Genomic DNA, 27,859 nt, shown 5'->3' with positions numbered 1-27,859 from the left:
ATGCCAGAATAAATTTAAGCTTGTCATTTGCGTCAGTAGGTGGGAAAATACCGGTTAAAGCGAGTCCTCTTTACGCCAAGAAATATGTTTTGTGTCGCTTAATAACTTATAATTTGCAATAGGTTGGACTGTATATTTGAACTATGGAGAAGAAATACAGTACTTAAAAACAACCACCCTCTTTTCCATAGCTAAAACGGTCAAATGTTTAGAACCCTAATAATGTATTCTAAAGGATTTATATATTTATTTTATACATACATACATACATACATTTATATCCTGCTTTTCCTCCAAGAAACTTAGTCTTCCCCTCCCCATTTATCCTGAAAACAATCCTGCGAGGTAGGTTGGGCTAAGAGACAGTGACTGGCCCAAGATTTAAACATGTGGCGATGCTCTGCTTTTGCAACACACTGGGTTGAGTCGCAATGGTGGCGAAATGCTGCATATCATTGTGTTGCATGTGGGACTTGCTTCAGTGCTGGTGTAGCGGCTTCTTCTGGCAGCCCTGGCCAAGGGGGATAGTGCAGATCACCTTTAAAGGAGCCTTTAAAGGCCTGCCAGATCTTTTAGCAAAAGCCTACAGTGGTCTCCATTTTGGGAGAAGACTTTAGAGAATGATAGTTCTTGCAGGAAGATCTAGGACTTGCCTAGATGTCTACAGTGGATGTCTCTTGTTTGCACTATCATTGCATAGTTATATCAATTGACTAGCTACATTTTCCCTCTCCCAGTCTTCTAACAAAATGTTTTAGAGTTTTCTGATGGAACAATACTATATGGTCTGGAAGGAGGTCCCATACCACGGCATCAAGCAGAGAGTCTCCAGTGAGGAAGGGCTGTAGGTCAATAGTAGAGCATCTGCTTTGCATGCAGAAGGTGTCAGGATCAATTCCTGGGCGCCTCCAGGTAGGACTTTTGAGAAACCCTGCCTGAAACCCTGGCGAGCTGCTGGCAATCATTGTAGAAAATACACTGATACCTTGGTTTACAACCATAATCCGTTCTGGAGGTCCGGTTGTAAACCAAAACAGGTTGTAACCCAAGGCGCGCTTTCACCAATGGGGCCTCCAAAAATCAAATAAAATGGTTGTAATCCAAAAAAAGGGACATACACTTCAGGGTTTGACGTTGTAATCCAAAACAGTTGTAATCCAAAACAAACCAAGGTACCACTGTACTGAGGTAGATGGACCATTGTTCTGACTTGGTGTGAGGAGACTTCCTATATTCCCTTATTTTCTGTGCTAATTTTTGCTCCACAAACCTTGCAGATTACACCTCTGTAGAGCAAGGGCATCTTCTAGGCAGCCACAGCAATCTGAATATAGCCAACACACACCGCAACCTGAATATTGATCTCAGAAGTTGGTTGAGACAGGCCAGAGCTTGTATGACGGTTAGCATCCAAGTCCCGTTCGCCGTGCAGAGCACCTTGTCTCGAACCGTAGCCACACAGACCTGGCCTCACCCTGCAGCAGGTGATCTTGCCTTCTGTAGTTCAGTGGTAGAGCATGCAGGCGCTTCCAGAGTCCGTTCCTGGCATCTCCCTGTAGGACTGGGAAGGACCCCTGTCTGAATGCCAGAGAGCTGCTTCCAGGCATTGTAAACAGAGCAGAGAAAGATGGACCATTGGTCTGACAAGGCAGCTTCCAATGTTCCTTTTATTTTCTCCAGCCCTTGACCACCTCACCTGCCTGCCTTCAAAGAACCTCACCTGTCTCATGTCCATTTGCGACTTGGCACTAGAACTGGACTTCTAGTTGTGCATCATCTTGGAGCTTGGCCAAAGCCCGACAGGTTCTCTCTCTCGCTGAAGGTTTTTGCATTATTTAGCTTGCTTTTTCCTAGCCGCTGCTTTCTCTTCTGAGACCCCGAGAGCTCTCCTGTATGCTAATACTTGCTCGTGACACACAAACCATTGCAGGGCTCCTTTCTGCCTTGAGAAATAAATTAGTCCCGTGGAATCTTTTGCACAAAACATCCTGACTATGTGCAAAGCTTGTCATTGCCTCTTTGGACATTGTGGCGCAATATTTGCAAGGTATGTGTAAAACGGATTTGATACACAATCTAAAATTGCTGGGAAATAAGCAGCTGTTTCCTTTGGATTCAGAAAGCCCTCACTCGACTCATTTTTAAAATTCCTTTTTTTCTCTCCTTTTGCATAACCAATCTTTAAACAGTTAAAACATTGAGATTGGAGCAGTTTAGCATAATTTTTAGTCAAATTTTGAGCCACACAAATAGACCAAAGGATATTTTATAAAGACTTGGCTTTCAGAAATGGAAATTCCTTTTTAAAAAACCTTATTAATATTTATAACTAATGATTAGATGCTACAAACCTCATTTCATAAGTGAGATGGCCACAAATTCCTATGTACAGGCAAAACTATTGCTGATAAATTACAGAGTTGGGATGTTTCCTTTCCCAGTTACCATAAAAATGCCCTGTGGTGTTACATCTCATGAACAAGAAATACTTCGGCACTTTAAATCTTAAGTGGTGAACCCCAGGAGACATTTATACTCTAAAGTATCCCCTTTCACAGCGGCTTTTTGTGAATAAATTAGGTATTTCTGTGCAATTTACCTTGACAATTACTAGAACAGGCAGCTGTATTGAAAAGGAAATTCCATCCATTTCATTATAAGTTTCACAAAAGAAATGAGCTTAATTGCTCAGGTCAAATTGCTTATTCGGGTTCCTGCCCCCCCCCTTTCTGTCAGAGGAACATGCAAGTGTTGTCAGAGTTGGGGGGGGGGTGAGTCCTAATACATTTTGTTATGCATTTGCCTTGTCTTGTGGGAAATAATGTTGAAATGAAAGGTGGGGGGGGGGATTCCCCTCACCTTTCTCCCCTAAGAATAGATAGAAAATAAATTCCTCAGCTATAACCCCAAAGGATTACGACCCAGTTTCTTTAAAAGTCTATAATCTTTGCACAAATGGTGCTGGGAAATATACAATGCGTTAATGCAAGCAGGTCTTGAGGCATTTTGAAAAATCATCATTTCATTTCCATTGTGGGCTTCCAAATGCAGTAATTCAAAGTGGGTGGCTTTAATATTTCACAACCTTTTGGCCTTCCTCAGTCTTTTATTAGCAGTACAGTCGTACCTTGGTTTTCAAACGCCTTGGGATTCGAACGTTTCTGCTCCCAAGCGATCGAAAACTGGAAGTGATTGTTCCGGTTTTCAAACGTTCTTTGGAACATCCAACGCGACTTCCATGGCTTCTGATTGGCTGCAGGAGATTCCTGCAGCCAATCGGTAGCCGCACCTTGGTTTCCAAACGTTTTGGAAGTCGAACGGACTTCCGGAACAGATTCTGTTCGACTTCCAAGGTACCACTGTACATGCCTAATTTATCTAGGAGGATAACCATTTTCAGATATCCATGCAGACGTCTGCAGTGATTTAGGTGATTAGTAAACACTATTTCTGAATGAGTCACATTTCGCTATTCTGACTGCCAGTCTGAACTTAAAACACCTGGAGTTAGTCAGTCCACCTGACATGTCGGTAAGAAACTATGTGCTGTTTCTGCCTGTCAAGTTTCCTGACTGAGACGATGAATCAACTGCACTGCCCCACTTTGCAATTTTTCACCAGTAAGGGGTCAAACAGGCATTGCATCAGAATTGGGTCTTGGCATGGTCGTGCTTAAGAACCGTTTCATTGGGGCAATGATGCTTGAGCGTTGAATCACAAGGTTCAATTCCTGGCGTCTCTAGGTAGAGCTTGGGAGAGAATCCTGCCTGAAATTTCGGAGAGTCGCTGCCATTCAGTATTGTCGGTACTGAGCTAGGTCTCAGTGAAATGCCATTTCCTGTGTCCACTCGTTGCCTGCCTGGGACACACCTGAAAAGATACGGGGAGGAATCCATTGCCATGCTAAGTTGATGGTTAAATCGGCGCAAGCATTTTGGTTTGCCAGATGAAACGGGCCCTCTCTCCTGTTCTGAGGGTTCTCGCATAACCCCTGTCCCCCATTTCAGGGGCAGCATGGAGAGAAGAAGGGAGAAAGCCCCATTGGGCACACAGAAGACCTTGTTGAGGGCTTTTGCCGATGGGACTCATTAGGCCATGGGTAGGCAAACTAAGGCCCAGGGACTGGATCCGGCCCAATTGCCTTCTTAATCCGGCCCGCAGACGGTCCAGGAATCAATGTGTTTTTACATGAGTAGAATGTGTCCTTTTATTTAAAACGCATCTCTGGGTTATTTGTGGGGACTGCCGGGTGTTTTTACATGAGTAGAGTGTGTGCTTTTATTTAAAATGCATCTCTGGGTTATTTGTGGGGCATAGGAATTCGTTCACCCCCCAAAAAAAAATATAGTCCGGCCCCCCCACAAGGTCTGAGGAACAGTGGACCGGCCCCATACTGAAAAAGTTTGCTGACCCCTCCCATGACTTCTGATGACACAACCTCCCATTTTACACACCAGATTCCAGTGGTTGTGTTGCAGTAGAAAAATGTATTTAAGGTGGCAATCATGTGTCCGTTGTGGCATGAACTCTTGTCACGTACAAGCATCTATGTCAAATTGAAAGCCACTCCCAGACTGTTCCTTGCAAGGGATGTGCCATAATAAATGTGTTAGCCTTTAACATGCCGCAGAAATCTTTGGTTGTGTTACATGCTCATTCTTTTCTTACTGTACAACCATCTGAGTAGTCTAACTCCTTGGCTATATTTTTGCTTTAAGAGACGTGATAGTAGATTCAAAGAATCTTTTGAATGTGCCTAGCTATCATGTTGTGGTCACTTGGCAAATAAGTGGGATAACCCTCAAATTTTTGTTTTGGATTTCTGACGTACATAAGACCAGACAAGCATCAGTGGGTTAAACACTCTGAATTGCAGTGTAGTGCAAAGGGCATTGCTAGAACATCGTTTTCATCCTATTTTGTGGGGAGAGGCTGTTTTGGACATGATGAGGCTTGACTATATGCAGTGAGAAATGCCTGGAGAGGGGAAAAAAATTAACGCTCTTAAGGCTGAATATGTGACGGTGCAACATTTTGAACTTTGAAGTGTTGTGTGTGACCTGTGTGATAAAACCAGGTCTGAAAGACGAACAATGTTGAGACTTGCAGAAATCAGATTGCAAGCTCAAAGTGTTCAAACTTGCAGTTTTGTGGCAGCTCATCAGAGGCCGATAATTTGTATTTGATTCTGTGCCAAGCAGATTCCCCCCCCCCCCTTGGAATGAAATCCACCCCATACAGAACTACTAGGAACTTCTCAGAGCTAGCATTTGGACAGGGACAAAAAGGAAATTTGTTGGTAGTTTTGAGTCTCAGGAATATCTAAAGAGTCAGGAAATGAAGGATTTGTGTTTTGAATTTTACCACACTTAAATTTCGGGATACAGTGGTACCTCAGGTTAAGTACTTAATTTGTTCCACAGGTCTGTACTTAACCTGAAACTGTTCTTAACCTGAAGCACCTCTTTAGCTAATGGGGCCTCCCGCTGCTGCCGTGCCACCAGAGCACGATTTCTGTTCTCATCCTGAAGCAAAGTTCTTAACCTGAAGCACTATTTCTGGGTTAGTGGAGTCTATAACCTGAAGCGTATGTAACCTGAAGCGTATGTAACCTGAGGTACCACTGTACTCTAAACCAGGGTGGGGAACCTCTGGCCCATGGGCTGCCAGGCCTCCTCATTTTGCCCAAACCATGTCCCACATACCCAATGTTTGAGACCATACAATGACGAGCAGTTGATGGTTGGGTCTTCACAAGCCCCTTTCAAAGCGATGGGCGAGTTAGTGCTTTTAAAGAGGTTTCTGAAGACACCTGAGGGCAAAAAAGGCCCATACATCTGTCACATTTCTCCTGTGAGAGGTGGGGGAACTAACATTATGTCCCACCCAGACCAGAAAGGCTTCCCACCCCTGTCCTAAAAAAATAACTGTAACCACTACCAAGACAGTGTAGACTTGCATGTTTGTTCTTGATTTTGCTCAAGTATTCTTACAAGAAGGTAAGGCAGCCCTGTTTAGGGAAGTTTTTAATATTTAATGCTGTATTGTTTTTAACACTTGATTGTATTGTTTTAACACTTGATTGGAAGCCGCCCAGAGTGGTTAGGGAAACTCAGCCAGATGGGCGGGGTATAAATAATTTATTATTATTATTATTATTATTATTATTATTATTATTATTATTATTTGCATCCAGCTCAACTCATGCTTGGAGCAGACCCACAGAAATAAATGTATCATAAATCAGAATGATGAACTGTATAAGTATGATATAGTTTACTTATTTTGTGTAGAAAAGGACATCTTCATGCCCTGCTACCACAAAGGGAGTCAACCTGCACAGGCTGAGGGATTTGTGTGTTGGTTACATGGCCATGCCCCCAACACTCAAGAGAGCACGTTGCCTGAAACCCTTTAGAGACAATACTGAACTAGATGGACCAATGATAATGACTTGTAAGGAAGTATTCCTAACGTAGACACAGCCAGAGGAGCCCTGTGATACGCTCTATTAATGCAATGACAAACACACCTGGGCGATTGCAGGTTTGAGTCTCCAATGTGCAAAACATCTTACCCCTTCCATTGCAGGCATACCACTATACAACAGCAACAAGCAAGGAATGCTGTGGTTACTACTTTCATTTACCCACCCTATATTCAGATTCTCAGATATACACACTAACACCCAATTTTATATTTGGACATACAGTGGTACCTCAGTTTAAGAACAGCCCTGTTTACGAACTATTCGGTTTACGAACTCCGCAAAACCAGAAGTAGCGTCCCGGTTTGCGAACTTTACCTCAGTCTAAGAAGGGAATATGAATGGTGGAAGGGCACCGGCGGTGGGAGGCCTCATTAGGGAAAGCGCACCTCGGTTTAAGAACGGTTTCGGTTTAAGAACGGAGTTCCAGAATGGATTAAGTTTGTAAACCGAGGTACCACTGTATTGCAAAATAGGAACAGACATGTGCTGGGGCTTCTTAGGAAATTTCCAGGTTTTCTTCAAGCACAGTTTCCTCTTGACATCTGGACAGAAATTGTGGTTTGATTTCTGAAGCAGAAGCCAGGATATGGAACTGGCAAACAACTTTGTAGATAGAGATTAAACCCAGGTTACAATACTTTGACCACCTCATGAGAAGAGAAGACTCCCTGGAAAAGACCCTGATGTTGGGAAAGATGGAGGGCACAAGGAGAAGAGGACGACAGAGGACGAGATGGTTGGACAGTGTTCTCGAAGCCAACAGCATGAGTTTGACCAAACTGCGGGAGGCAGTGGAAGACAGGAGTGCCTGGCGTGCTCTGGTCCATGGGGTCACAAAGAGTCGGACACAACTAAACGACTAAACAACAACATGGTTTGATCATAAATGGAAATGGAAGGTTTCAATGAATGAAAAGAAGACGCTCAGCTCTTAAATTGTGTTCCGTAGCTGTGTGTTTTTTGAAGCATTCAATTTGAGCAGATGTATGGATAGGAAGCAAATGAGAAGCAGAGGCCCTGAGCTTGTATTATACAAGGTCCTTGCCACTATTCTGTGGAAGCGATGTGCTTAGCAGGCTCCTAATTGGATCCCACTGGTGTTGCCTGTTCAGTAATCCAGATAACTGCAGCCTCAGTATTATCAATATTGACATTAGTGCCTCTAATGTTTTTAGCTAGGAGTTCTGCAGCAGTGTAATTTGTCTGCGGCAGTATATTTTACAAATGTACTTCAACTCACCATTCCAAAGAAGAAAAGTATGGCATACGTTTCTTTAAATTAAAAAATTCCAGTCTCTTTCCCACTTAAAAATAGTGGGATGGGGGGAGTAAAATGTTGCTCCCCCTCAACTTTCACTTCTGTACTTCCAGGAGGTTTTGAATTTACAGAAAAAAGAACTTCAGGGATCATTATAGACCCCATTTATTAACCATACCCTTGTACAGAAGCAATCATATTTTGTATTGTTTATTGTTTATTCCCAGATTAAGTGAGTATAGGATTGAATTATTTAGCATTCAAACATCTAAACAGGGCATGTTTTGCTGATGTTCCTCGTCTGCTATACAGTGTATAGAACTGGAATTCAAACTGCACAGCACTACAGTTCCTCCTGAATTACCGTATTTTTTGCTCTGTAAGACTCACTTTTTCCCTCCTAAAAAGTAAGGGGAAATGTGTGTGCGTCTTATGGAGTGAATGCTGGCTGCGCAGCTATCCCAGAAGCCAGAACAGCAAGAGGGATTGCTGCTTTCACTGCGCATTTTTTTCCTTGTTTTCCTCCTCCAAAAACTAAGTGCGTCTTGTCGTCTGGTGCATCCTAAGAGCGAAAAATACGGTAGTTTGTGCTCCTTCAAATAGTGTATCACTGGGCTTCAAGTATGCTTTGGAAGAGCAGCGTTGTGCTGGAGTAACATGGCTGACTCCCTGTAGGAATCAACTTGCATGCTTCCCCTCAAGAAAAATAGGAAGAATTTAAGGTTCCTTTTCTGAAGCCGATTCCCCTTACCTTTCAAGGTGTGTGTGGGGCAGGTTTATCTTCTTGAAAGAGCTGTTGTATTTTGTTCAGATAATAGAGCTTTTTTAAATGGGGGGAGACATCTATATAATTCTGAAAATGCAAGTACATGTGGAAAAGCGGCAACAGGAAATGTCAAAGGAAATTATCAATGTACCCAAAAAAGACGGAATGAATTGAATTTCTGTTCTGCCTTTCTCTTATTCTGGTAATGCTTTTGTCAAGGGTGGAAAATTAATCTTCCTTGTTCATACAAAGGCTGCTTTCATTTAAATCAAGAGAAATATGAATGGCTTTTAAGGAGCAATTAACTTTCGCTATCACTTAACTGTTAATTTGCTTTAATTAAACAAAGTCAATATCCTTAATGTTTTGCTGCTTACAGGAAGCAGGCTCTCCGGACAACCTGACCTTAAGAACCTCTGCCATCTTCCTCCTCCGTATTTATTTATTTATAGCTTTAGTTCATGTGTCCGGAGAAGGAAAACCGAAAGCTATCTTTGTAGCTTCTTTAGCCAAGCAGCACTATGTCTTGCTCTTCATTCTCTCGTTTCTCTGGAAGGCTGCTAGAAAACAGGAATAGAAAGCGAGCCATGCCCAGCAGAAACATTTCACGACTTTCGTTTCTGAAATTTGAAATGTGACTCTAGCGCCCATCCACAAACAAATGTGAAAGATGCACAACTTTAGTGGGATTCCAGTGTTGTAGGCTGGTCATAGATTGAGCGCCACTGTGCGAAGGGTGAACAACTCTAGCCAAATATAGCAGAGCATCCCGTTCCACGCTTTACAAACAGCTGGCTTTTCCTGTGACTGTTATTTATAAATTGTATGTGTGATTGTGTGAGTGTGCTGATATTATAATGTGTTTTTTTTACCTGCTTATGCTTTTAATTACACTGTAGGTTGCTCTGAAACCTTTGTGTAATGTGCCAAATAAATAAACCCAGAAGCTCAGGGCTGTGCGTCACTCCAGTTTTGCCTTGGCTCTGTGGTGAAAACTGACCAGTGCCAAGCATACTTGTGCGTGTGTGTCTGCCCACACAACAGAGTTAAAAAAAGTTGGTGTATTGGGGGGAAGAGAACGAGGGCAGCATGCAGAGAAGAAGAGTGATGACCGTGAGTGACTTGTGGCTTAGAATGCAAAATTGGGAAGAGTGGAGCCTCTTTCTTCCATTGCACCGATGCACACGGGTTGTGCAGTGTGAAAGGAGATAATGCATTCTGACAGATTTATTTTTGGCTCCTTATCCCTGGATAATTTGCCAGGGAACAGCTTCTCTGTTTTCCCAATTGTTTCGAATTTCTGCTGAAAAGCCTGGGAGCTGTGTGCTGTGTGTTGGAACGTACTGCTTGCAGTTTTGTGCATTTGCTGATTGTAAGTGCCAACAAGAGCACCGTGAATATACTTACTCCTTTCCCTTGCTTCTATTATGTGCATTGCCGTTAAACTTCAATTACCGTATTTTTTGCTCTATAAGACTCACTTTTTCCCTCCGAAAAATGGAGGGGAAATGTGTGTGCGTCTTATGGAGCAAATGCAGGCTGCGCAGCTATCACAGAAGCCAGAACAGCAAGAGGGATTGCTGCTTTCACTGCACAGCGATCCCTCTTGCTGTTCTGGCTTCTGAGATTCAGAATATTTTTTTTCTTGTTTTCCTCCTCCAAAAACTAGGTGCGTCTTGTGGTCTGGTGCGTCTTATAGAGCGAAAAATACGGTACTGATCTGGCGGTGTTTATTGTGCTGCAGACGATTCACTCAGGAACATTCCTTCCACGGAGAGGATGAAATGATTGGGAGGACGTGACTTTTGTATTGTCTTCTCCACCTCCAAGGAAGCAGGAGTTGATGGCAAGTCAGATCAATGGTTTTCAGCTGTACGGCTGGCCTCACTGTTTAGCAGTGCTACCACCATACAAATGTATAGTAACAAATCATTCAGGAGTGGGTCCTAAAGTGCATGTTCGAGTTAAAGATAGGATCCCAATTCTGAAAAGCTTGATGGCTACTGAGTTTATTGTTGATGGGGAACCTTGGGCCCGTGAGGGGCTGCTTACACCTCCCAGACCTTCCAGTTTCGCTCTTTGCATGGAAAAGTCCAAACCATGCCCTGTCCTTCTCAGTGTTATAAATGCAGGTATATAAGAAATGCGGACGCGGGTGGCGCTGTGGGTAAAAGCCTCAGCGCCTAGGGCTTGCTGATCGAAAGGTCGGTGGTTCGAATCCCCGTGGCGGGGTGCGCTCCCGTTGCTCGGTCACAGCGCCTGCCAACCTAGCAGTTCGAAAGCACCCCTGGGTGCAAGTAGATAAATAGGGACCGCTTACTAGCGGGAAGGTAAACGGCGTTTCCGTGTGCTGCGCTGGCTCGCCAGATGCGGCTTTGTCACGCTGGCCACATGACCCGGAAGTGTCTCTGGACAGCGCTGGCCCCTGGCCTCTTGAGTGAGATGGGCGCACAACCCCAGAGTCTGTCAAGACTGGCCCGTACGGGCAGGGGTACCTTTACCTTTACCTTTATATAAGAAATGCAGGTATATAAGGAGCCAAATGGCTCCTTAAACCAAGGTTGTAGTCACCAAAATGGAATGTCTAGTTGCCATTTTGGGGTAAGATGGCTCTAAAGTCTTATTTTTCAAATGATGGACTGACTGTGATGGATTCTTAGCTAAACATCTGGGTAGTTCAGATGACAACCTCGAGCTAGGTTAAGGGTTTTGAAAACCTTAAAGAAGAAAGGCCACTTGATTCAGGGACAGTTCCCATATATATTGCCCTATTCCTCTTTTTCTTAATGGTGACTGCTCCTGCTCAAGCTGCACAGAAAAAGCATTATGGGTCCAGAAATCCATTACGATTGTGCAGATAAAATATAATGGATAGAATTCTACAGAATGGTGTATTAGTGTGTGAAAACTGTTGAGATCCACTGATCCCCAGATGGTGGAGATGTCAGGTCCCATCCTGGTGCCCAGGCATCCTCACTTGGTCACAAGGGGTCGAAGGCCAGGTGCAAAATGCGCCTGGTGCCTGGCTAATTTCAAACTCGGCCTCAGGTGCAGGGCAGGCAAAGCCATGATGCCAAATTCGCAAGGAAGAGCAGGGACCATTTAAATGCACTCCTAAGGGGACACAGGTGGTGCTGTGGTTTAAACCACTGAGCCTCTTGGGCTTGCTAATCAGAAGGTCAGCGGTTCGAATCCCTGTGGCGGGGTGAGCTCCTGTGGCTCTGTCCCAGCTCCTGCCAACCTAGCAGTTCGAAAGCATGCCAGTGTATGTAGATAAATAGGTACCACTGCGGTGGGAATATAAACGGCATTTCTGTGTGCTCTGGTTTCCGTCACGGTGTCCTGTTGCGCCAGAAGTGGGTTAGTGATGCTGACCACATGACCCGGAAAGTTGTCTGTGGACAAACACTCCCTCAGCCTGAAGCAAGATGAGCACTGCAACCCCACAGTCGCCTTTGACTGGACTTAACCGCCCAGGGGTCCTTTACCTTTACCTTTACCCATCATCTGTTTGCTGCAGTCTGAGATGAGCTCTCCAGATAATGTTTTTACCAACATCTGCCAGCTTCTCTTAGGTCCACCATGAGATGTCCACCAGATTCTAATCACAGATACCAGCAGCCTTCAAGCAAGCAAACTTGCCTTATTATCACTCCCTAGCATCCCACTGCCAGAGGATTGCTTCCTTCTATTCACCACTTTGCCTCCTCCAAGTGGAAGAAATCTGGGCAGTGCTGAATGTCACATCCATTGCCAGGTGTGTCCTGCTGGAAATAAAAAAGGGCTTTCCCCTTGGCCTGCCTATATAGCCACTCAGTTGCCAAGTGCTTTTGTGACATCACAAGAAACCCACAGCCAATGGCAACAGCTGGGGAGGCATCATCTTCATTGCTTTGAGCCTCACAATGGTGGGTGGACCTATCAGTGATTGTGTGCTTGTTTATTGAGGACACAGGTGGTGCTGTGGTCTAAACCACTGAACCTCTTGGGCTTCCCAATCAGAAGATTGGCAGTTCGAATCCCCGCAATGGAGTGAGCTCCTATTGCTCTGTCCCAGCTCCTGCCAACCTAGCAGTTCAAAAGCACACCAGGGCAACTAGATAAATAGGTACCTCCACGGTGGAAAGGTAAACAGCATTTCCATGCACTCTGGCTTCCATCATGGTGTCCCGTTGCACCAGAAGCAGTTTGGTCCTGCTGGCCACATGACCTGGAAAGCTGTCTGCTTTGCCTGAAAAGCGAGATGAGCGCCGCAACCACATGGTTTCCTTTGACTATACTTAACTAACCAGGGTTCTTTTACCTTTACCTTACTGCCGAGTGAAAATGACATTGCAGTCTGCTTCTCATAGCGGTCCTGTGTGATATATTGATATATCACCCAGGCCTAATAATCATACTTTCCCCCATGGACTCTCAAAACATCCCTCACCAGGCTTGAGGGATATCCATCACCAATTAGCTCCAAGCCTCCAGAAAAACCAGTTTTACCAAATTATTCCCCAGAGACTGCCTAGTAAGAAAGAACAGGTCGTGACCTATATAACACCCCACATAAAATTCCCATTGTTTTGCTATGCAGCTTACTACTCTGGAGTGGTAACCTATGTTAAATACACTCTGTGCTTTCAACATGCAGTACTGAATAGATGTAAGTTAATTAAAAAGATGTCCCTTTAAAATTTTCTTTCACAAAGCAGCCACAAAGCTAGGTGGGTTGGTGTGATGTGACCTGGTCAGGCAGAAGTGGAGAAAGTAGTTTATCGCAAGGCAGAAAGAGAAGAGAGGACTGCTTCTGGAAAAGCACCAGCAAAAGTTGGGGAAGAAAGCCTGAGGAGAAGATTTCACATTTACCTCATGCCTTTGTGGTTTGAGAAGGGACACCAAACAAACCAGAATTAAGCCAGGATGCTCAAATGACAAACCATAGCTAAAGCAAATTTGTAAGCTAACAACCAATCAATATTTCAAATTGTGGTTTGTTGCAGAAAAGCAAGTCGTAGTTTGAATGTCCAAACCTGCCCTGGGTAACTAACCATGGCTTAGGTGCAAATGTGGCATATGGGAATTTTTTCCCCAAGTAAATATGACAGCATTAAGCTTTAAGAGCCCACCCATATGGGACACAGGAGATATACATTCAGGATTTTCTGTGTGGATTCAACTAATTAGTGATTCCATTGAGACAGAGAAAGTTTGTGCTTGGGAAGAGCATAATTAGTCTTTTGTCCTTTTCCCATTCCAAAATCCCTCCCCAAAGTTAGTTACAGTGGCTTTTACCATTGCCCCTTGCAGATGTGGTTCGTTACAGAGGGAGAAACCTGTCTTTCCCCCCTTGCGGAGCTCGTAAAAAGCTTGGGGCAATTTCGACTGGGGAAAGGGTTGCCAGAGTGGCACCTCCTCATTCTTCAAAGTGGCTGCCTGGGGATAATAGCTAGTAAAAACAACAGCAAAGCAAGCTACCCGATTCCTCATGGGAGATCCAGCTCACAGAAATAGCCAGTTCAGTGGCTCACCAGTAGCTGATGTGTGGCACTCGAGTGGGGAGAGTGTATTCCCGCTCTTAGCTTTTGGCATCAGGAGCTGGCCGCGCAGAAGCACAGCAGCCGACAACATAGCAGTTCATGGTTGCTGAATGGGTAGTTGCGTGTCGAGGTCCCCAGGGCCACCCCAAATAACTCACACATCACACCAAAATTTTAGTTTAAGGTTTTGGCATAATTTTGGCCACAACTTTATTAAAATACAAACATGTGAGTGGTTGCTTAGGCATTGGTTGCGACTAGCTGCCCCCACCGTGGGGGACAGCCTGACATTCTGCATGATGCGAAAGTCAGAAAAGGGGAATACACTTGGGGGTAGCGACGGAGCAGGGAACCTGCCCTCAGTCCTCCCCAAATGCAACCAGGAGCTCATTGCTATGGCCCGAGCCCCCTTGACAGAGTGGACAAGCAATAGTTAGCCCCCGATTCCTTTAACGGAATCCCTTGCAGCAGCAGCATTGGAGGGGCAGGCACAGCCAATCCATGCCCCTCAACCAACCAAACCATAAACCAATGCCTAACCACAACCTTACAAGTTGTGACGATTTGCTACGCAGTAGGCAAAATCCAGAAGGCCCCAGCCAATCAGCCAGATGGACAAAATACTGGGCCCCTGCCCCAAGAGCAGACGACCCCATGACAGGCATAGCAAAGTCAAAGCGAACAACCTTGATTCTAGGGAGGGCAATCCGATGCATGGGCGAAAAGAGGAAGCCCTAGCCTCGTGCAAGGAGTTTTAGCATTTCTGTCTGTCAATCAACAAATGGCAACATTAACTTCTTCCCAACAACAAGGGAAGCCCCAATCGCAACAGTGGCCAACGATCAATTAGCCCGCCCCCAACTTTGGAGTGTCCTGGCGGCCCCCACCGCAACACGTGCTCTCCATGAAGGAGAACACGCTTTGCTCAATGGATAGTTGCCCTGCTGAAATCAGCAGCCTGCACAGGGCTAAGTGTCCACTCAGCAACTGTGTGCAATAGATGGTGCTAATTGTGGCGCACCAAACCGTTTCACCTGCCACCACTGCTTATGCTATGTCTTGTCCAGCCCTAAAATTAGTTAAGTGCAGTGCCTACATTAGTGCGTAACCTTTCTGTAATAAGAATATTTATTTTAACCCCAGTCGAGAAACCCACAATTTATATGCTCCTGCAACTGGAGGGGGGGGGGGAGGGTTGTGGTGGGAGCAGTATAGAAAGCAATATTTTGGTGCCTGCAATTGAAAGGGTAGAATTGTACGGTGCATATCTAACGAATTCCATAAACTCTTTTGACCCAGACGCCACATGAGCTCCTCTTGCTGCAGGAGGCTGTGCTTAATTACAATCAATAAACTCTACGTTCGGAGAAAGGAAAATGACCTTGTGTTGGATGGCTATACCACTGACCCCATTATTACAAAATGACCCCATCATCACCCAGATATCTTTGGACGCCTAGACTGCCGGCGTCTGTCATCTTTACTAGTGTTAGGTCTTTTAAAACTGCAATTTTAAAAAAGATAAAATGTTTTAAAGTGTTTATGTTCGCTTTGATATCTATTTTGGTGTATTCCTTTTCCAAGGCATTGAATAAACATAATCAGCGCTAATATATAATCAGTGGACTGCGGTGCAGAGATTTATTCCCTTGAGCTGAGAACAATGCTGGGGTGTCAGCAAAACATTGCTCCATTAATTTCAATGAACCTGGCTCAGGTCCAATTTATATTTGCAGATGGACTGCGTTGGGGCAGAACATCGTGGACAGCTGTTTCTGTAAAGCCGTTTTCCAAGTGGGTTATATGATTTTTAAACCTGCCAAAGCCGCCACTAGTTTCAACCGTTGGATCTGTGTGTGCTGTTTGGGGAGAGGTACTTCACACACACACACACACACACACAGTTTGTTGTGCAGACCTGCTGCCAGTGGCTTTTCAAGCGTCCACCCACGTTGCTGCCTGCAAATTGGGTTACAGATGCAGCCACAAACGATTTATAATTAAATGACTAAGCCTCAGACTTCTGTGCAATCCTCTGGTGCAGCTGTGAGGACGGTATTGAAAGCTTTCACGTCTGATTTCAATTAACTGCAGATAGCATCATGTCCAATTCCTATAGTCAATTATAACTGTGGTACAGTCTTACCTTGAAAGTCAAATGAAATCCATTCCCGAAGTCTGTTCGACTTCCAGAATGTTCGGAAACCAAAGCATGGCTTCTGATTGGCTGCAGGAAGCTCCTGCAGCCAATCGGAAGCTGCGGAAGACCCGTCGGATGTTCGGCTTCCTAAAGAACGTTTGAAAACCGGAACAGTCACTTCTGGGTTTCGATCTTTCAGGATCCAAAACATTCGAGAACTAGGCTGTTCGACTTCCAAGGCACGACTGAATATTGAAACAACCCAGCTTCATAAACCACAGCTTGAAGTTGATTTGTTTCATAAACCAGGGGTAGGCAGAACTTGTGGAATTCATTTATCTTTACTAGAATGGTTGCAAAATAGTGACTTAGGATGATAGATAAACACTTAGAATTGGGGAACAGGGTGTCTCTGAGCATATGCTCAGGCTAGGAATTTGTTTTTGGTACCAGAACTGAACTCATATAGGCTTCTCACTTTGTGAATTGTTTGCAGTTTGGAGGCAAATGCTCGTATATAACCTGAATTTAATATGTACATAGCATGATCATCCTCGTCCTTCTCGCTTTTTGTGTTTTGGAAATCTCATCTAATAAAGACTGGTAGCCTCGTTAGACATCTGGGCTGAATTACATCTAACCAGCTTATCTGAGCAAATGTTTCCACCAGTTCACGCAGTGGAATTCTAGCTACAAATCAATGGCATTCTCCTACAAAGATGAGCAGCTTACAGTGGTTATGATTAAACAAATTCACTCTGCTTATTCTAACTTTTGGCATCTGCCCACGAATGCAGTGAGAATATCCATTATGTAGGCTCGTGTTCGGTTGTTTATAATTCTGGAAGTAATTTGTGTTCTGCATTCGAGTCTGTTTGGGCAGTGGTGAAAGAAAGCATTTTTTTGTTTCAACTGGAAATGCAGGCTGTATTTTATATTCATAAGTATCAACCACTGAGCAATTCTTTTTGATTTGCATACTAATAAAATTTCATTATAGTTTAGTATTATACTCTAACTTCTGAAGAGTTCAGTGGCACAGGTAACCTAAAAAGTCACGGAAACTTTTCAGAATATTAGGTGGTTTCCCTTAAGTCCTTGCATACCAGATACCTAGGAATCTCGTAAAATTTTCAGGCTGCACTGAATATGTTGTTTCCCTGAAAATGATTGTTGCATTGTAAGCTGTTAAATATTTTATAAATAAACTTGTTCTTACATTCCTGATGAGCATTAGCAAAAGAGCTTTCTTGATCATACAACCTGTTTCAAATCCATGAACAAACATCGAATTTGATAAAACGTTGACATAAGATACTTTTTCAGGGATACCACACTTGGTGATTCAAGATACCTTTGTTTGGTTTTGCTGTTTATTCCCTGCTAAAGTATGTAATTATAATCAATTTATTTGGCTCTGTTTCTGGCTCTGTGTGACAATAATTGGAAGACAATGGGGATTTTATGTTGCTGGCCCTGACCCCATGCTTCTGGAATTGATTTCAACTTCTGAATACCGTATTTTTTGCTCTATAAGACTCACTTTTTCCCTCCTAAAAAGTAAGGGGAAATGTGTGTACGTCTTATGGAGCGAATGCAGGCTGCGCAGCTATCCCAGAAGCCAGAACAGCAAGAGGGATTACTGCTTTCACTGCACAGCGATCCCTCTTGCTGTTCTGGCTTCTGAGATTCAGAATATTTTTTTCTTGTTTTCCTCCTCCAAAAACTAGGTGCGTCTTGTGGTCTGGTGCGTCTTATAGAGCGAAAAATACGGTATACACAAGCGCTCTCACAACCACGTCAGTTGATGCAGTATCTAGCCAGCAGTATGACCCTTTCTCATCTGAATTTTAGGTACCTTTGTGCAAAGATATCAGTGTTAGAAACTAGTACGAATGACTGGACAGTAGCGGCTATTTCAGGAAAAACACAATTTGTCACTCTCTAGAAGTGTTGGAAACATGATATTTTGGATCAAGAAGGAAGCAGCTGGTTACCTAGCAGAACAAATTGAAATGAAGAGGTGTGGCAGGCAGACTGAATGAATCCAGAGGTTTACTAAACTTCCTAAGAATTATGTAGCGAAGATTCTTTGGTGCTTGCATAAATTTGGCTCTCAGTGGAAGCAAATAAAGGAGATCATCAGGCTAATATGGTTATCCCATACAGTTGGATAAATTGCACAAAGAATGCCCATTATTGATTGTGCATTTAAGTTAGGCGTTAGCGACTGGCAGCCTCTGGGTCAAATGTGGTCTTCAAAGGAGTTCTGCCAGTCCAGATGCCAAAGTTGGCTAGAGTTGGTACTTGCGGCTTAGTTCTTTTGCCATGGCAGCGAGCCCTTTCCAAAAAAAAGAAAAAGTGGCTGTCGAGCAAAACTAGTTTCTCACTAGGGAAAATATTAAGTGCTTGATGCAACAATCTGGTATTTTTATAATAAAATTATTAAATTCAAATGTCCGTGTTGCAAGTAAAGCGATCTCTTGCACTTTTGTTCCTATTGTTCTGCTGCTTGGCTTTCCATTTGACACTTCCTTGGTCATCTTTTGCTGTCATTTCACTTTGCCTTGTTTCATAGTTTCTTTCTTTTCTGCTGTAGGCTATATAACAGTTCTTTATTTCTCTCCTTTAAAAACTTCCTGTGACTTGATGTTTTTACATCTGATTCTTCTTTATAGGATTCTCCCCCCCCCCCCCCGTGTGTGTGTTTTAAGAAAAGCAACAAAAAATGATATTCTCGCCCATTTGGAATGGCAATTGCTTGTTTTAATAAAGGTGCTGTGATTTACTGTGATTTATTAATTACAGATTACCTTTGCAGAGTCCAATCTTCCTGCCTTTCTTCTCTGTCCAAACTTCCCTCTTTGTGTCTCCTTATTACTTAATTTGCCAGCAGTTAGCGTCTATTGCAAGTGCTATACAAATAATATTTAACAAATGGTGATGTATACAATGGAAACATTTCAGGTGCCTTATTTATCCACATTAAAATATCCTTTTAGTATCAATGATTTGTTGCCAACTGCAAATACAGTGTTAGTCAAAGCTTGGCAGTTTCGAAGTTTCTAGCTTTTCAATGCACGTAACCCCCCCCCCCCCAAAAGGCTAAATTAGATTATTATCTAGGGCATCAATTTTTTTTCTGATGCAAATCACCCTAGTTTTCCACTGAAAAACTTCTTCCGACACATCACTGATAATAATAGTAGCAGTGGTGATGTGGGGATGGATTTATTCCTTGAGGTGAACTCCCCACTCAGAAATGAGTCACTTTCTCCTGTGTAAAAGGGAGACAAGCTTCTGTTCGCAGCTCGAAGGAAGTGTGAATGAACCCAGGAGCTTAGCAGCAGAAACCATTCTCTCTTCTTGTTGTGAGATACTTTTTCCTTCGAGTCCCCTGAAGAGTTCTTTTTTTTAAAAAAAATGAAAATTCTTTTATTGATATAATGGGAGTTTCTTTGCTGGCTAAGTGCCTATAATTGCCTGGGTATACTTGAGGGGCTGCCGTTCAGTGCTAGAAGGTGCCTTTTATGCGGAAGATGCTATTTTGGTCTCTGGCAACAGCGGCGGAGCGTACGCCTGCGCTGCCCGGGGCAGGCATGTGGGGCTCACCCCCGAGGGGTATGGTTACCAGATGTCCCTGTTTCCTGGGGGACAGTCCCCAGATTTACAAACATGTCCCCGGATTTATATCTTAAGTGTTGTAGATTTATTAGTAGGGAATGACTGTTGTGTGACTGGCTCAACGGCACAAGACACATCATAGGGGACAACCGGCGAGGCAAAATGGCGGGCGCCATGGCAGCGAGCAGCTCCTGAAGCCAGCCAGAGCCAACTGCGCTACCAGGCTGGCTCCAGGCTGCCGATACTGCCACTGCCATTGCCAAGGGGGAACCGCTGACCTCTCCCCGCATCGTGGTGTGGGCCTTGCTTCCGTGGCACCGAAAATCACATATGCACAGAGACAGATACTGAAAATTGCGGGCGGGCGCACGATCCAGCCCATGGACGGATCTCCCTGGGACCGATCCAGCCAAGACAAGATAAACCTTGCTGACCCCTGGTTTATTGCTTTCATTTTAGGGATCGATGGTCTCATTAGATAGTAAAATTCATGTTAAATTGCTGTTTTAGGGGTTGTTTTTAAAAGTTTGGAATGGGTTAATCCATTTTGCATTACTTTCTATGGGAAAGCGTGCCTTGGTTTTGGAACGCTTTGGTTTTGGAACGGACTTCCAGGACGGATTAAGTTTGAGAACCAAGGTATAGGATCTTGAGGGGTAGAAAACATCAGAAAGCTTCTGCCTGAGCCATGGAGCGCTGCAGTCAGTCAGTGACCTCCCAGTGACTTGCCCAGGACTTAATACCTAAGCTGGGATTTAAACTTCACCCTCCCTGATCGAAGGCCGGGGTCCAGTGTAATACACCACACCCAATCCAGTTACGGGGACCGTGTGTGCAGCATCCTTTTTGTGAATGTGACAGCTCATCCAGAGGATGATCTCTGCACAGGAACTTGAATGAATGGAACAAAATATTAGGGCCCTGGATTGATAGCTTGCATTTAGTTTGAGCAGATAGCTTTTAAAGTGTGAGTAGCTGGATCGCCATCGCTAAGCTTAGCTTGGCACCGCCACCTTTTGCTTTTAAAAATGCGGTGTCAAGCCACATTAACAAATGGCCTCCAATCCTGTCAAGGGCATGCTGGAAATCTTGAAAATGGGGGTCATTGTAAGTGCAGCAGCGTAATGGCTAGCAGTCAATTTGCCGTGATGCTGAGGGCAGGCTTCTAATCTTTTAAGTAATATCGGAGCTAAAAATAACTTGTTTTATTTTAATTTTTAAAAATGAGTTCAAGCTAAAAAGCTTAATAGCAGAATACCATAAATACTTAAAGTCTTCCCCCCCCCCCCCTTTTCCTTTCTTGAGCAATATATAGAACATTAGCTTAGTTCAGTCATGGAAGAAATGGTTTATTGTGACAAATACCTTACACATGCTGTGAGGTGTTCAGAACAAGCAGCTCACCAAAAAGGTTCTTTTGGTTCCTACAGGAGCTACAATACATTTATTTCAAAATCTGCCCTCAGGGTGAACCTACAACTGATGGGTAATAAACTGTTAAAAGTTTGTGTGCGCTCTCTCTGTGAACAAAGCTAAAATGAAGCCTGTGTTTTAAAATGATTTAAACTTCTGCCTAATAAATGATAATCGACAAATGAGCCAGCGGATGAAAGGTTTCCTAGCAACAAGTGCTGGGAGAAATGGCAGTCTGGATTTGGCTGGTCTTTGTTTTCTAGGCTGAGTTGGTGTCATAGCCCAGTTCATGTGGGAAGCTGGTTTGTTTGCAACTAGTGCGAAGAAAAACACGGCTTGTTGCATGTGGTAATAAGGCATGCCAATGGTTTTGGGGGGTTTTTTATGTGACATTTCATGTGATTACTATAATTAGGCCAGCCAATTAATGTAAAAGGGAAATATACATCTTTCTAATATGCTAAGAAGTGCTGGCGTGGAGCTTTTTTATTCCAGAGGCTCCTTGCATCTGCTTTGTGATACTAGGAAAAGCAGTGACCTGAGTCTTGGGGGTGGAGAAGACTTCAAAAGTTGAAAGGCACAAATTTAAAAACTTGTCATAAATTTATGTGGTGGTTTGAAGCTAGTTCATTATTAATTTCGCTACTTGCATTTGTAAAAAAAAAAAAAAACTGTTACACCTATTCAAAAGATGAAGTACGCAGTCTGGTTTCTCAGGCAAAAAACATTACAGTGGTACCTCAGGTTACATACGCTTCAGTTTACAGACTCTGCTAACCCAGAAATAGTGCTTCAGGTTAAGAACTTTGCTTCAGGATGAGAACAGAAATTGTGCTCTGGTGGCACAGCGGCAGCAGGAGGCCCCATTAGCTAAAGTGGTGCTTCAGGTTAAGAACAGTTTCAAGTTAAGAACGGACCTCCGGAACGAATTATGTACTTAACCTGAGGTACCACTGTGTCCCGAAATTTAAGTGTGGTGCAATTCAAAACACAAATCCTTCATTTCCTGACTCTTTAGATATGTCTTGACCTTGCTGTAGAAACAGGTGTTCGCAGATAGCAGCTTCTATATGACATCATCTGGATTCATAATTCCGAGAAGCGGGATTTGAGGGGAAGTGTTAGCAGGATAATGAAACAAGGAGTCTTCTTTTTCTCTCCTACACTACGCAAATTGCACTGGGAAAGGATGAGACTGTGCACAGTAGCAACCAAGGCTGCTCTCCACGTGTCCCTGCCTCTTACTGAGAAGGAGAAGGTCAAGGTAGCAGGAGCTATTCATGGTGCAGACCCACTCAGCAACAGAACCAGTCCTCCAGTGCGCATGCACCCAGCTCCCACAACCTTCCTTGACCTTTTGGTTAGCGGCAGTGATGTGTGTTGTTGGGAAGGCAGGAGAGCAATGCAGTCCCAGCCATGCCTATTGACTGTTTGCGTGTCGAGGTCCCCAAGCCACCCCAATAAAACACAATTCACACAGAATTTCTGTTTAAGGTTTTGGGCATAATTTTGGCCACAACTTTATTAAAATACAAAAAATGTAAGTGGTTGCTTAGGCGTTGGTTGCGACTATCTGTCCCCGCCCGGGGACAGACTGACATTCGCACGCCTGCAAAAGTCAGAAAGGGAAAACATTTTGGGGAGGAAAATGGAGCTGGGAACCATGCCCTCACCTCCCCCCAAATGCTCCCAGGGGTCTTGCATGGCCCTAGCCACTTGACAGGGGTTCGGACAAAAGCATGGCGAGCCCCTGGATTCCTTTAACAGAATACCCTTGCAGCAGCAGCAGCATTGGAGGGGCAGGCACAGTCAATCCATGCCCCTCCACCAACCAGTTCATAAAACCAATGCCTAACCGCAATCTTACAAGTTGTGACAATTTGCTACGCAGTAGGCAAGAACCAAATGGCACCAGCCAATCAGCAAAATGGACAAAATTCCTACCAGGCCCTGCCCCAAAAGCAGACGACCCCATGACAGACATAGCAAGGTCAAAGCGAACAACCCTAAATAAAGGGAGGGTGGGCGGGTAATCCGATTCGCGCAGCGAAAAGAGGAAACTCAGCGCTGTGCACAGGGAATATAAAACTTCTTGGCTGTCAGTCAAAAAATGGCAACATCAAATTCTCCCCAGTGACAAGAGGAGCCCAGTTGCAATGGTGGCCAACTACCTTTACCTGCCCAGCAACAGTGGCGTGTCTTGTAAGACCCTACCACAACACGTGCTCTCCATGAAGGAGAACACGCTATATATTTTATTTATTGTTAGTCGGTACTGAAGGCCAACCCGGCCAAAAGCACGTTGGTTACTGGTTTGGTTTGAGCACAATTTGAGCGCCATTGCTTACCTTTTTAAAGCCCTATGTGGCTTGGGTACCTGAAGAAATACCTGCCTCCTGAAGGAACATGTCCCTCCACATCAGCCTGTCCACGCCTCAGATCATCGTTTCCCAACCTTGAGTCCCAGCTGTTGTTGGGCTGTAACTCCTATCAGCCCAAACCAGTATGGTCAGGGATGATGGGAATTGTGCTCAGACAACATCTGGGCATCCAGGGTTGGGGAAGACCGCACCAGATCATCATCTGACGTTGTCTTCCTGGCGCCACTACCATTAGAAGTGAGGTGGGTGGCAGCGGGAGAAAGCGTTATTGATGGTGACACCCTGTTCATGAAATTCTATCTCCGGGGAAGCTCAGCCTGTGCCTGCTATGCTACTGTTTTTTGGCAACAGGTGAAAACATTTCTTTTTTCTCAGCTTAATTGTTACACCACAAATGATTTTATTACCACACGGTTTTTATTCACTCTTTTATGCTTTTTAATTTTGTAACTATCTTGTGATACATATATTGTGTAAGGCACCCTGAGAATATTTTGTGTGTGTCTGTGTGTGTGTAATTGTTTCCTGTGGCACTGCTGTTGCTCATACCCTTTTGGTGAATCTCTTCTTAGTTGTTTCTTCTTGAATGCTGAATCCTGCCTCTCTGTTTGAAAGCTTTGATAAATAATAATGAGCAGAAGCGCAGGGAGTTCCATGAACTGCGGTCTGTACTTTCTGACTCCCAGGACTGTCAGACTGTCATTTGGGCATCATAGCTGTGGGGCGTTCCTTATTTGATAACCTCCTTATTTGTGGCTGCAAAACCCAGGTAATTGATAAGCACTTTGCCAACTACAGTGCACTGAACGGCCATGCATAATGCAGCTGTTTTGTCTTCCATCAAAGTCCTGCTGTTTGCAAAGAAAAGCCTACAAGTTAAAGAGCCCAACTTGTACCAAGGCAAGCTCTGGTTGCATGTGTTTGATTGTGGACCAGTTGGAACTCAAGTTTCTGTTATATGTACAGTGCTACCTTGGTTCTCAAACTTAATCCGTTCCAGAAGTCCATTCCAAAACCAAAACATTCCAAAACCAAGGTGTTCTTTCCCATATAAAGTAATGCAAAATGGATTAATCCGTTCCAGACTTTTAAAAGCAACCCCTAAAACAACAATTTAACATGAATTTTACTATCTAGCGAGACCGTTGATCCATAAAATGAAAGCAATAATCTATGTACTGTACTATAAAATAAATAAGACAGTATTGTAGGTGATAAAAATTAATTTTTTTCCTTACCTGCACTGATGATAGTCATTGTTTGGATGGAGGGCTTTTATCCATTTCCACAGTCACACAATCAATCAGTAGCTGAACTGAGTTCCACACAGTCACAAAAACAAATTAACCGGAAAAGCCTCAAAAACAAAAAGGCAAAATAAATAGCAAAAACAAAAGAGCCAAACTTAATCCATTCTGGAAGTTTGTCTGACTTCCAAAATGTTCGAAAACCAAGGTGCAGCTTCTGATTAGTGCAGGCGCCCCAGAAATAATAGCTGACAGCTGCATCGGACGTTTGGCTTTCGAAAACTGGAACACTTCCGCGTTTTCGGCGTTTGAGTACCAAGGTACCACTGTATATAGAGAATGGCAATGTGAATTATATAGGTGAGTGAGAATGACTTCATTTGCACATAAAGCTAAACCAGTTCATAAAGGTAAAGGTAAAGGGACCCCTGACCATTAGGTCCAGTCGTGACCGACTCGGGTTGCGGCGCTCATCTCGCTTTATTGGCCGAGGGAGCCGGCGTACAGCTTCCAGCTCATGTGGCCAGCATGACTAAGCCGCTTCTGGTGAACCAGAGCAGTGCACGGAAATGCCGTTTATCTTCCCGCCAGAGTGGTACCTATTTATCTACTTGCAGTTTGATGTGCTTTTGAACATCTAGATTGGCAGGAGCAGGGACTGAGCAATGGGAGCTCACCCCGTCGCGGGGATTTGAACCGCCGACCTTCTGATCGGCAAGTCCTAGGCTCTGTGGTTTAACCCACAGCGCCACCCGCGTCCCTCATGCCAGTTCATCACTTTGCTCTTCCTCAAGTCATTCTGGTGCTGAGCTGGGCTCAGCCATCACAAACCACAAGCTGCAACCAAAGGGTTTTTACAGCTCACGATTTGACTGGGAGAGCTAGCCTCGGTTTGGACAGCAGCCAAAGCCAAACCATGGGTTAGGTCAGCACAGCAGCAGAAGAGCTAAAGGACGAGCGAAGCAGCCATGGCCTCCTTTCTGATAGGCCACATATTTGCAGTTTACGTATGACCTGAGTGCTTTTGCAGTGCTGTTTTGTTTCTCAATTTCTCAAGCAAAACTGGACTGTTCACCTTGAAACTTGAAGCTCTAGTAACCAGATCTGCAGGACCTTCTGAGTTTGTGTTTGTGAGTGTGAAAGAATAGACTCAGTACCTGTCCCTCCTAGCAGAACCTGGGATCAAGGCTATCAACACCCTTCTATGATGCATCTATGATCACTTCTCAGTTTTCTTGTCCCCTCCCTGTCTTGCCATATCACTTTATGCATGAAACACACACTTGTAAGCATGACTCTTAATAGTTACGGCATCAGAGTCCTGGGATATGAAAATTCTTTTTATCCACTTTTCATATGTGCCTCTTTTTTTATCATCAGCTTGTCATAATGGCTCTTCACACTGTATTTCATTTTGATTGGCTGGGGGAAAGCTCGTATTAAGCTTTGCAGGAGTTAAAATCCATGTAACACCAATGAGGCTGTTGTGCAAGTGGAGCTTCCATTAATCCCCACGCAGGCATGCGCTTGCACAACTTGATATGAAATTTGAAGTGCATGTATTGAAAGATCTGCACCTGGGTTTGTGAACAGAGGAGAGAGGCGAGTTATATGGTACAAAAATGCAGTAGATTTCTGATACCCAGTTATTAGCATAAAGGTCAAAGTGACCTATACTTCATGCCAACCCAAAGCTTTGTGTGAAGGAACAAACAGTCCTGTCTAAAAAGTGTTGTGATTTTTACATTTCTCCTTAATTGAACTGATGCATTTAAAACACGACCCGAAAAGTATTTATAAGACATGGCAGTACAGGTTTGTTTCACAATTTGCTCTCTGCGATTCTGTTCTGCTCTGTGCCTGCTGCTAAAAAATAATGGTGTTGAATTGCGTAACGAATCCCCACAGTTTATACAGGTTTCCTTTCCACTCCCTACACACACACACACACACACACACACACACACACACTCAGCCAATTGCTGTTGTAAATCATTCCTTTCTTTTTGCAGATGAAATTAGCTGAGTCAAATTAGCTCCAGTCCTAGGCTCCTTTGGACTGTAAGCTGCTTGGAGGCAGGGACCTTGCTCCAGTGACGCGGGGCCTAAAATTTCCCAGAACTTTACTTCTTCAGGGAAATATTCTGCTTGTGTAAATTCATTAGTAACAACCAATGGATGCCAATTGTAAATAAATATTAGACAAGTTTGACCATTTCACTGTTGTTGTTTTTTAAGCTTTGTTCACTAAACACAAATGCAGTAAACATGTCAAATCATATCACTTTTCTGATGCAGACTGAAACAAACAAACGTAAATTACCTTCAATTTGCACAGGAAGGCTTTTTGGCAAATTTTGCAATTCAAAAACTTCTAGCAAATTCACATCACTGTTTAACCCTTGTGTTTTTCTGCGGTGTTTATAACTTTGCATAGCAAATGTATGGCTGAATCCTCCAATTTGGGTGCAATTACAGTGGTACCTTCTGCGCGGCAAGCCCAAGGGGCTCAGTGGTTTAGACCACAGCGCCACCCGCGTCCCTTAAACATTCTTTAGGCAACCTTAATGTACTTACACCGAGAGTCCCATTGGAAACCAATGGAACAAGTTAAGCTGTGATTGAATATACATGCTTTTACTTTCAGTAGGACTTATTCACCACAATTTTTGGCTAGACTGGGGCCTATAAGAATAATCTAAAAACTGAAACAAAGTTAGCACGCTCGGGATCACTACTTTGCCCTGGTTGTGGCCAGGACAGCACCGTTTGACAAAAGAAGGCACACTCATTTGTTTATGTATGAGGAAGAAGGGAATCTCTTAACGGTTGTGTTGCCTGCTGGTTGCCGCCCTGTCCTAGGACCTTACTAAGAAAAAGAACAAACATGGGACATGTAGTCAAAGCTATGGCAGTAAGGATTTCTGCACCGCATAACAATTTTGCATGACTCTAAATCTGACACTTCCCATAACCAACCCACAATGTTTGCCTTGCACGATGTCTCAGATCTGT

At 43.9% G+C, this 27,859-nt stretch overlaps 1 protein-coding gene across 1 annotated transcript in view; it reads left to right on the top strand.

Annotated features, from left to right (window-relative positions):
• LOC310659862 (semaphorin-4D-like) overlaps positions 1–27,859 on the top strand; it is a 114,880-nt gene that overhangs the window by 35,011 nt on the left and 52,010 nt on the right.

This window comes from Podarcis tiliguerta, assembly GCF_965153285.1.
Source record: "Podarcis tiliguerta genome assembly, chromosome: 11".
In the NCBI taxonomy this organism is placed as follows: Eukaryota; Metazoa; Chordata; class Lepidosauria; order Squamata; family Lacertidae; genus Podarcis; species Podarcis tiliguerta.
Note: the sequence above shows the minus strand (reverse complement) of the source record. Positions and strands in the feature narration are given on the sequence as shown.